The sequence below is a fragment of the Theropithecus gelada genome, chromosome 4, assembly GCF_003255815.1.
Source record: "Theropithecus gelada isolate Dixy chromosome 4, Tgel_1.0, whole genome shotgun sequence".
NCBI classification, from domain to species: Eukaryota; Metazoa; Chordata; class Mammalia; order Primates; family Cercopithecidae; genus Theropithecus; species Theropithecus gelada.
This window is the reverse complement of record NC_037671.1, coordinates 1,159,418-1,168,798: the sequence shown is the minus strand read 5'-3', so window position 1 is coordinate 1,168,798 and position 9,381 is coordinate 1,159,418.

Here is a 9,381-nt window from a genome sequence, read left to right as displayed (position 1 = left end):
TAAACATAAAACGCATGGATAAATGTGTCTGTGACAACAAACCTGAATACAAACATGAAAGAATATGTCATAAACACATCTCTGGATAGATAGCTTATGAACAAATTCCCTACCCCAGCTCCCTTACTGGTTACCCTGTGAACACAGGCAGGCAGGGAACAGGACCCAGCTACGGTTCCTCATCCTTTTCTTGCATCCAGGCAGGTCCTGCATCTGCTCCTGCTGCACAGAGGGCTCCCATCCCTGCCTTGGTCACTTTCACAGGTGCTCCCCTAACTCTCTCTGCCACCACTGCTTTACCTTGGTGGAGCTGAGGCGGCCCTGACCAAGAACAGCACCACCCACCTGTGCCCCCAAGACCAGGAAGTTAGGAGGAACCACGCAACAGGGTCAGTAATTATCCTACCTCCCTAATCAGTCTGAACTGATGGCAGGAGATACTGATGCTTGCTTTACTCATCCTCATTCCCTGTTCATTTATTCTTCATTAATTCAATTCAATCTCCCCAGCAGTCACTTCACCCAAGAAGCACTGACCTCTACTCTTCATAATCAGGAAACCCCAAAGCACTCTCTGCCACCTCCCTGATATCATCTTCAGCTCTACATCATCACATGTGGGCTCCAACTCTGCAGGGCAGATGTTCCCCACAGGGTCAGCCCCTGAACACTGGCCCCAGATGTTCCCCCCATCTCTTCCCAGCCCTTTCAGTGTTGCTGTGAATCTGTCCCTCACTGAGAACTGGTGGGGAGATGTGGAGGAGGAGGGGAGATTTCTCTGTGCTGTGTCAAGGCATCGAAACAGACCTCTCCTTCTCTCCTGAACCTCACACTCTCTCCCTTCCCAGACACTTGAAATAAAACGCAGACCGGAAATGTCTATTTAAGAGCTAAATATCTATAGTATAAAATATGAAGACAGAGTAGAATGGGGTAATGCAGGAGAGTAGAACAGGGGTGAGGGGACCTCAAGTGCCAGGAAAGCTGGTCCTGGGCTCCCCAGGAGGAACCGTCACCAGGAAACTCACTCATAAAGCTCACCTATAATAATACAGTTACTGCACTGCGATATATTAAAATATAATAAAATAACAAAATAAAAATCATATGGCACAGCTGCAAACACCTCATATATGCTAACCCTTATCATTCATCCAACCACAAGAAATAAATGCTGTTAATTTCCCCATTTCATAGATGAGGAAACTGAGGCACCAAGAGGGAAAGTGCTGTTGAGACCCAGGCAGGGAGTTGAATCCAGGCCGCCTGGCTGCAGAGTCTAGCTGCCCTCAGTGGCACCAGTGGACCCAGGAGATGACACCAGAGACTGAAATCCCAGCTGTGCACTGCCCTGGTGGTCTCCTGTCCCAACCGGGTGTTGATCCAGGCCTTGTAGGTTCCCATGCTCTGGAGAAAAGAGAGAAACAGTAAATGTTCCACTGGGTGCAGGGCGCTGCTTTTATTCCCTGAGGACTTCTCCCTCCTCAGTCACTCCAAAATCAGATTCACCCTTTCTCTGAGGGAAGACGACGTCCCCACGTTTTTCTCCCTCCCATTGCACTTTTCCCAGCCCCTGCCAGTCCCCCTCCCATGACTCCATCATGGTGCAGGGAGTGAAAGGACCCCAGGATGAAGGAACAAGACCCAGGAGGAAACTCAGTGCCCTCCCCTCCTCTCACGCCTGACCAGCCCTGACACAGTGGGAGGCCTCCCCAAAGAGAGGCCCTGGCCCTATCTCCATGTTCCTCCAGGCCTGGGCTGAGTCACACACGCAGTCCTTCTCCCCCTCAGTCCCCAGGCCCTCCTCATCTGCAGAGGCACCTGCGCACCAGGGCAGACCCTGCACACTGTGGGTTCTGCCCTCCACCTGCAGCTCAGCGTTCCTCCCCTCCCAGCTCTGAGCACACAGCTCCTAACTGGAGATCCCATCAGGAAGCCCTGGGGCTCACAGGCCCAGCATGGAAAAACATGGCTGGATGGAGTCTGCACCTGACCTGATGCTGGGGATCCCCTTGCTCAAGGAACCCTCCCCTCCCCATAACCTACACTTGGGCTGTGATTGCCCCTGCCTGGTGCACTCATCCCTGGAAAGGCAGCTCCATCCCAGAACTGCTGCTTCGTGAGGCTGCACAGCCTTCCTGCCGTGTTCCTAGCAGGGATTCCACCCAGGCCACTGCCATTGCAGCTCACAGGGGATCTTCTTCTCCTTGTGGAGTAGGGGGTTTCTTCAGACCCCTCATCCTGAGGCTGCCTCCACCCTCTGCACCTGGTTATTGCCACTGCCACAGCCACAGTCTCCCACATGGACCCTCCGAGAAAGGAAGCTCCAAATTTGAGTTCCTGTTCCACTCAACATGCTTTACAGCATCAGTATTCGAGGACATCTTATTAAGATTATCCAGCTGAAATTATGTTGATGGACATCAACACTTAAAGCAGGAATTTCGAGAAATTAACATGATTTTCATCCCCTTTTTCTGGCCAATATTCCAATGACCTGTGAGAAAACCATTCCTGCCTACAGGGAAGCAGAACTGACAATCCCTCTACAGGAGACACCACAGGTGAGAGCAGGAGCGACCACAGACCTGCACTGCCCCTGCTGTGGGTGCCTCCTGGACCGGGCCCTCTTGCTGCAGGGCAGGGCATGAACCATCGCATCTGCTGAGGCCTGCAGGGGCCGACTAACAGTGCAATTAGGTTCAAGGATGAGTCACCACTACCCCACTGGCCAGACACACAGAAGTGGGGAAATGGCAGAAAGACTCAGGTTTCCTGGACACCGCAGCCTCTCACTGTCCCCTGCACTGCCTCTGTCTTTACAAAAACACAAAACTTTCTGCTTTCTCCTCTCCCCTCAAACAACTTGACTGTGGGGAAAACAATTCTGACTGTCTCTTATTTTAAATTTGCCAGGCAATGACGATGTTAAGAAGAAAAACATTGGCTCAGGAAAGGCAAGGTGAGGCCACAAAGCACAGAACAAAGCCCCAAAAACACAGCCCCTGGGGACTATGACTCTCGGGGGCGGGAAAAGTAATACCTGGACATAGGATGAAAACAGGGAACCAGCTGCCCTGGCAGGGTGCTGGTCCCCATTCCCCAAATAGCCCAGGGACACCTGCTTATCTACTCATGTATATCATCCCCAAGGAAACACAGGGCGGCAGGGGCCACATGGTGGGAACCTGGAAAAAGCACAGCCTCGAGTGACCCAGAGGACACAACACCCCCGAGAGAGAGCTCCCGGATGAGGCGCATGGGCAGCTGCAAGGTGGAAGAGGATGGCCGTGTGCACTCAGGACCCTCCCTGGTACAAGGGAGGCCACAAAGGGAACTGCACATGCAGGGGTCAGTGGGTCAGCCTCGTGGGTCTTTTTCTTGGTATCCTTCTGATGGCTGGAGAAACAGGGGAGAGTGATGCAGAGAGGAAGGGACTAGAGGCTCTCCCTCTCCTCGGATTCCTTTCTAGTTTCTAACCTCTCACCAGATCACATCTGCCTTTGGCTCCCTCTGAGTCCATGATCATTCAGGCTCTCAGCAATCAGCATGCAATTCCCAGCTCACCCACCTAGATGCAACCTGGTAAGCCTGAGAGACAGAGACTGGGATGGGGAGAGAGCAGGTGCCATGGCCCTCCCTGCTGCCCAGTCCTCACCTGCAGCAGGAGAAGGCCATAGCTGGACGTTCGAGGGCCTTGGCCCAGCCTTGGTTTGGGCAGAAATTAAGGGTGTCAAAAATAAGGTACATGTGATGGTTCATTTTCAATTCTATGTGCCTTAGTATAGGTTTAAACATAGACATAAAGAGACACATGGACACAAAGAGATAAAAAAGCAAAATGTACTAAGCCATCCCCCAGCTCCTTCCTGCTTTCCTTTTCATGCACCAGCCAGGTGCCGATCAGCTGGGGACCCCTCTACGACTCCCTCCCCACCTCACCAAATAACTTAGTTTAGGCTAGCTTGCAATATAGATAATTGTAACCCTTTCTTATCACCTAAGTGCAGCCATTAGGGCCATAAATTAAATGTTTGAGGAGTCCTGAGGCAATCGCAATGCATTATGGGCTGCAACAAAATGCAGCAAAAAGACTGTAAAGAACATACTGGAAGCTTTAATCAAACTACAATAGGCAACATCCAGAAAGACTGTAACCCCATAGTACTCAGCTAATGAGGAACTGGGGGAGGGACGTGGGCACTAGAGAATAAATTTTTTGTTGAAACCGTCCCTGGTGTGCCTGCATTCCAGACACCCAATACTGAAAAACTGTTGCTAAAAGTCTCACTTTCACTGTTCTCTGGGTCTCTGAGAGAGACAGTTCTTCGGGTTTGGATGGGTGATTTTGTTTCCTACAATCTAGTGGCCTGTATGGGGATCACTGTGTTTACATGAAGTGAGACTTTGGCGGAAAGAGGAAAAGCGTACCACTGGATTCATGTGGCCCATTCTGTCCAGATGTCCAGGTTCCCCACAGAAGCCATAGACAAACTTGAACCTGTTATTCAGAAGACAACGAAAGTGACACAGGGAAAAGGAAAAGCAGGCACTGCGGCAACCAGGCAAACTTGTGCACAAGCCCAGGTAGGAAGATTGGACTATGAGCAGTGCCTTGGTGGTTGGGCATTTTCGGAGGTCAAGTGTGTGTGACTGAGACATATCCTAGATATGAAGCGAGTGCGGAGACCCAATCCATGGTCCTGTTCTCCCAGGAAGGAAACGGCCAGAGATGGACAAAGCAGTTACAGAGCAGTTGACTCGTGGGTTGTGAAGAGATCTCCAATAAGAGGCGTTGAGTACACAGGCAAACTCAGACTCAGGGAGCAACCGAAAATGGGAAGCAAGAATTCTAGGACTAGAGAACAAAGGAAGGAGGAAGCCGAGGAGGTCCCCTCCAGCATACCCCCAGATAGTCCACTGGGGAGGATGTTACAGGCTTGGGGGAATGACCCCTGAACCAGGAATAAGGAAAAACAAAATATAACAAAGTATTGCTGTTTTCTCCAACCTAAAGAGCCCATTCGTCAGCCTTTGGTCTTTTGGCCTAAGTTTAGCTCAAATAAGGACTGTGTATGCCAAGCTTTAATTCTTTATGTGAATAATAAATCCCCATCCTCACAAGAGGTGATGGGTTATGCTGTTTGTTGGATTAGTGAATTAACCCCATGTTTCCCCTTAAAGAAAAATAAAAAGAGCATAGTAAAGAGCCCTCACCCAGTGAAAAGCCCTGGGATCCCCTAACATGCTTGCCCTCACGCCATACATCTCACAAAGTAGAGGACAGGGAGATCAGGGGGCAACAGGAAGGTTGGAGGAAAAGGAATCTGGGGGTCATGAAGGAGCTAAACCCTTAAATCCTTGTCCAAATTTAAGGAAAAAATTAGAACAATGTAAAAAGGACATTAAGAATTTCCCTATTCCTTCTAAACAGTAGGTGTCTAACATGTATTCTCTCAGAAAAGTCCCTATGGGACAGGGAAAAATTGGATTTGTGAGTACGCCTTTAACAAGTACTGAGGTTAGGAATTTTAAAATAGAAATGACGTCACTCTTAGAAGCGAGCTCTCAGTAAGGCTGCAGAGGGCCTGGCGGGCTACATAAGGAAAATCAGTACTAGGATCCTAAACACAAATGGCTACGGGGTCAGCAAATAATAAAAAGGAGGGCTGCAAGGCTGGGTGGGAACTGTGGCGGCTGCTCAGCTGTTCTTACAGTGCCGGCACTGTGTTGTCAGGAATAGCAGGACGGGTCCCATCTCCGTGGCCTCAATTTTGCCAACCTAACAATGGCTCAAGAAGCGGGAACTCAGCCTGGCTGTGGAGAAGGCCCCGCCAAAATTTCATCAGTCACCTAGCCCCACCCCAGCGACTGCTCACCCAATGAAAATAGATGCCTGGAGATGAGGCCCAATCATAAGTGGGTAGGGCGGGGCCACACGCGGAATAGCAAGTTCACGACCAATTACAGATTTCTTTGTTCTTTCTCCACTCCCACTGCTAAAAAAAAAAAAAAAAAAAAGAAAAGAAAAGAAAAAGAAAAAGAAAAACGTCTTCCCAATTAGATAATGGCGACTGTAGTACAACCTCGTGATTATGCTAAAAGCCACTGAACTGTACACTTGAAAAAGGTAAATTATGAGGCACATGAATTATATCTCAATAATAATAACGCCATCCAGAAAGCCTCTTTCGATTGAGAGAACTGCCTCCTCCCCAATACATATTTCTTAGTGTTCAGGGCACCTAGCCAGGAGTCCTCAAACCTATCTTCCTGGAACTACCTGAAAAGTTTTTAATATCCACGGTCCCAGGCCACAGTCAAAACCAATGGAATCACAAAGCCTAGGTTACATCTGAGCCTGAGTATCTTTTTTTTTTTTTTTTTTTTGAGACGGAGTCTCGCTTTGCGGCCCAGGCTGGAGTGCAGTGGCCGGATCTCAGCTCACTGCAAGCTCCGCCTCCCGGGTTTACGCCATTCTCTTGCCTCAGCCTCCCGTGTAGTTGGGACTACAGGCGCCCGCCACCGCGCCTGGCTAGTTTTTTGTATTTTTTAGTAGAGACGGGGTTTCACTGTGTTAGCCAGGATGGTCTCGATCTCCTGACCTCGTGATCCGCCCGTCTCGGCCTCCCAAAGTGCTGGGATTACAGGCTTGAGCCACCGCGCCCGGCCAGCCTGAGTATCTTTTAAAGTTCCCTGGGTGGTTTCAATGTGTAGTCGAGTTTTAGAATCACTATTCTAGCCCACGGTTTGGTACCAACTCAGCCTGCCTTCAATCTCATCTATTATCTTTGCTTTTGTTTTCTTTTTTTTCTTTTAAAAGGGGCTGGGGGATCTCACTCTGTCACCCAGTTGGAGTGCAGTGGCGTGATGACAGCTCACAAAAGCCTCGAATGCCTGGGATGGAGCAATCCTGCCACCTCAGCCTCCTGAGTAGTTGGGACTACAGGCAAGTGCCACCACGCCCAGCTGTCATTTACCATCTGGTGCCATCCTCCATTAGACAGTGAACCATCTGTGATCAGGAACTGTGTCCATTCCATCTTCGTCAGCCTTACAAACATATTTTTTAAATGGAACTCTATCTATGGTTATTAACCATTCTCCAAGACCCCTAGCCTACACTTTTCTGTAGATGAAAATGTCATACATCACAGAGTTTTAACAATTACTCAGTTTTCCCATCCATATTCACTGATTATTTATTTTGATCATCATAATTTATTGAGCACAGCAGGGACTGGGGTCCTGTCCCCACCTTAGAGGGATTATTTACACTGCTAAAGGTCACAAGGGTAGTGAGGGAAAGAGAGGGAGATGGATCCAGCTCTCCTGACACTGGTCCCAAGCAAGCCCTTCCCTCCACAGTGTCTACCCTCTCTCAAGGACTTTTTCTCCCTGCGCCAGGTCCAGCAAAGGGTCTCATTTAGCTCACCCCCAAAAAGACTTTTAATACTTCAAAGACGATGATGATAATAATAATATGTAAAGCTTGTTGCACCGCATTTAGATGTGATCGCGACAAGACAAGAAGCCAATCCCACCCTTTATGAGGTAGGGGAGACCGTAATGATCTTGGACTTCCGGTGAGCGGCTCCCCAGGGTCTAGTCCTGGCTGCCCCTCCCCAACCAAACCTCCCAGGTCTTTTCTGCCCAAAGCCCTCCCCCTCTACCCAACCTCCAGCCCCTTCTTCTCAGGCCCATCAACTACGTTTTCTTCCTCAGCTCTCGCCTTAGATCCCTGGACTTACCAGCACACAGGCGATTTTCTCCTCGTAGACTTTAGGAGCCACTGCTGGCTCCGGAAAAGAAAGAGAAACTGCCCAGCGCGGTCGCGAGTCGCGTGTGTAACTCAGGACCGGGCTGCGGTGGGAGCCCCGGGAGCGTTTTCAAGTCTGCGACCCGGAGTTCACTGCGAGGACTGGGATCACCCGTCACCCCGCCCTGGTCTGCGGAAAATGAAACGTGTTTACTGATAAAGAAACGGAATAACGGAAGAACGGATAAAGAAACGGAATAACGGAAGAAACGGAATAACGGCGCTGCGGGCTGGGGAGGGCGGAGCTGCCTTCAGGCTTCTGGTCTCCAGCTGCGGGTCACTCACACCTGCCGCTGTGAAATGCAGACCCGCGGGGCAGGAATTCCGAGTCCGGGCTGGAGCGCGATCTGGAATCTGACTCACTTGAAACAGCACCGCGGCGGATTCGGATCCGGGTGAGTAGGGAAATGCGCCTCAGCCCCTCCCACGGGCCGCCCACGGTTCCAGGATCCGAAAACGCTTCCTGCTGCTCCACCACCCCTGGAAGGCAGCGCCCGCCTCTGGGCGGTTCTGATGGAAACGGGCTCCACCGCCCGCAGGAAAACCCACAACTAAGGGACCAGGAAAAAGCCTCTCAGGGTCCCGCCCCTTCAGTGAGGATCCTAATTTACACCCCGAGTGTGGCCCAGTCACAGACTGGAGCGAAGGTCACTGAAACGATACAAGACCAGCGGGGCCCAGAGCGCTGCCGCTCACAGAATCCGGTGACAGCGCCACCTCGCGTCCCTTCCCTGACCTGCCTCAGGCGGACGCAGTGACGCGTGTTGCCTGGAGGCTGGAATACACCGGGGATCAAATGCAGAGAATGGAGAAAGGAGGGAAGGATGGGGGGACGTGTTGAAGAAAGGACGGAAGAGGGAGAAAAGGGGAGAGAAAAGGTGACGGCGAGAATAATATTTAAAATATGTAGTTTTATTATTTATTTTTGCCCTTTATCTAGTTTTGTTATTTATGAGCGTTTTTACCATAGCTATTTTTTCTCTGTGTGGGAATCTGTAATTATACAGCTCATTATGCTTATTTCAGAGCCTGCGAGATCAAGTTACAGACAACATGAGCTTCTACCTCCAGATGTGCCAGGGTGCATCTCTTGGATACAAGAAAAAGGGTTTGGTTTTGTTTTACAAAATCCAAGTACAAATCTCAAATAGGATAATATTTTTAAACCGTCATTGGGGCACACTTTGCATGCAATAAATGTATCTATTTGAAATGTACAGCTCATTGAGTTTTACTCTTCGGCTGTTTTACACACCCACGTATCTGCTACTACAATGAAGATAAATAACATTTCCATAATGCCCTAAAGAACAGCCATGTAATAAAATTCCACGCAGTTGTTAAAAAGAGTAGGATGAATGTTTAAGTATTGCTATGAGAAGATCTGTGCCCAGCCTTTTACCCATTTTTAAAAGGACAAGGATATATGGAATTATAATACCAGTAATATCACTTAGATAATATATATTTTAAGTAGGAGAAAACCTTAAAATTACTCACCAAAATTTTGACAGGGACTGGGATAACTTTGTGACTTTCAGTTTCTCTGGAAGGTTGGCATT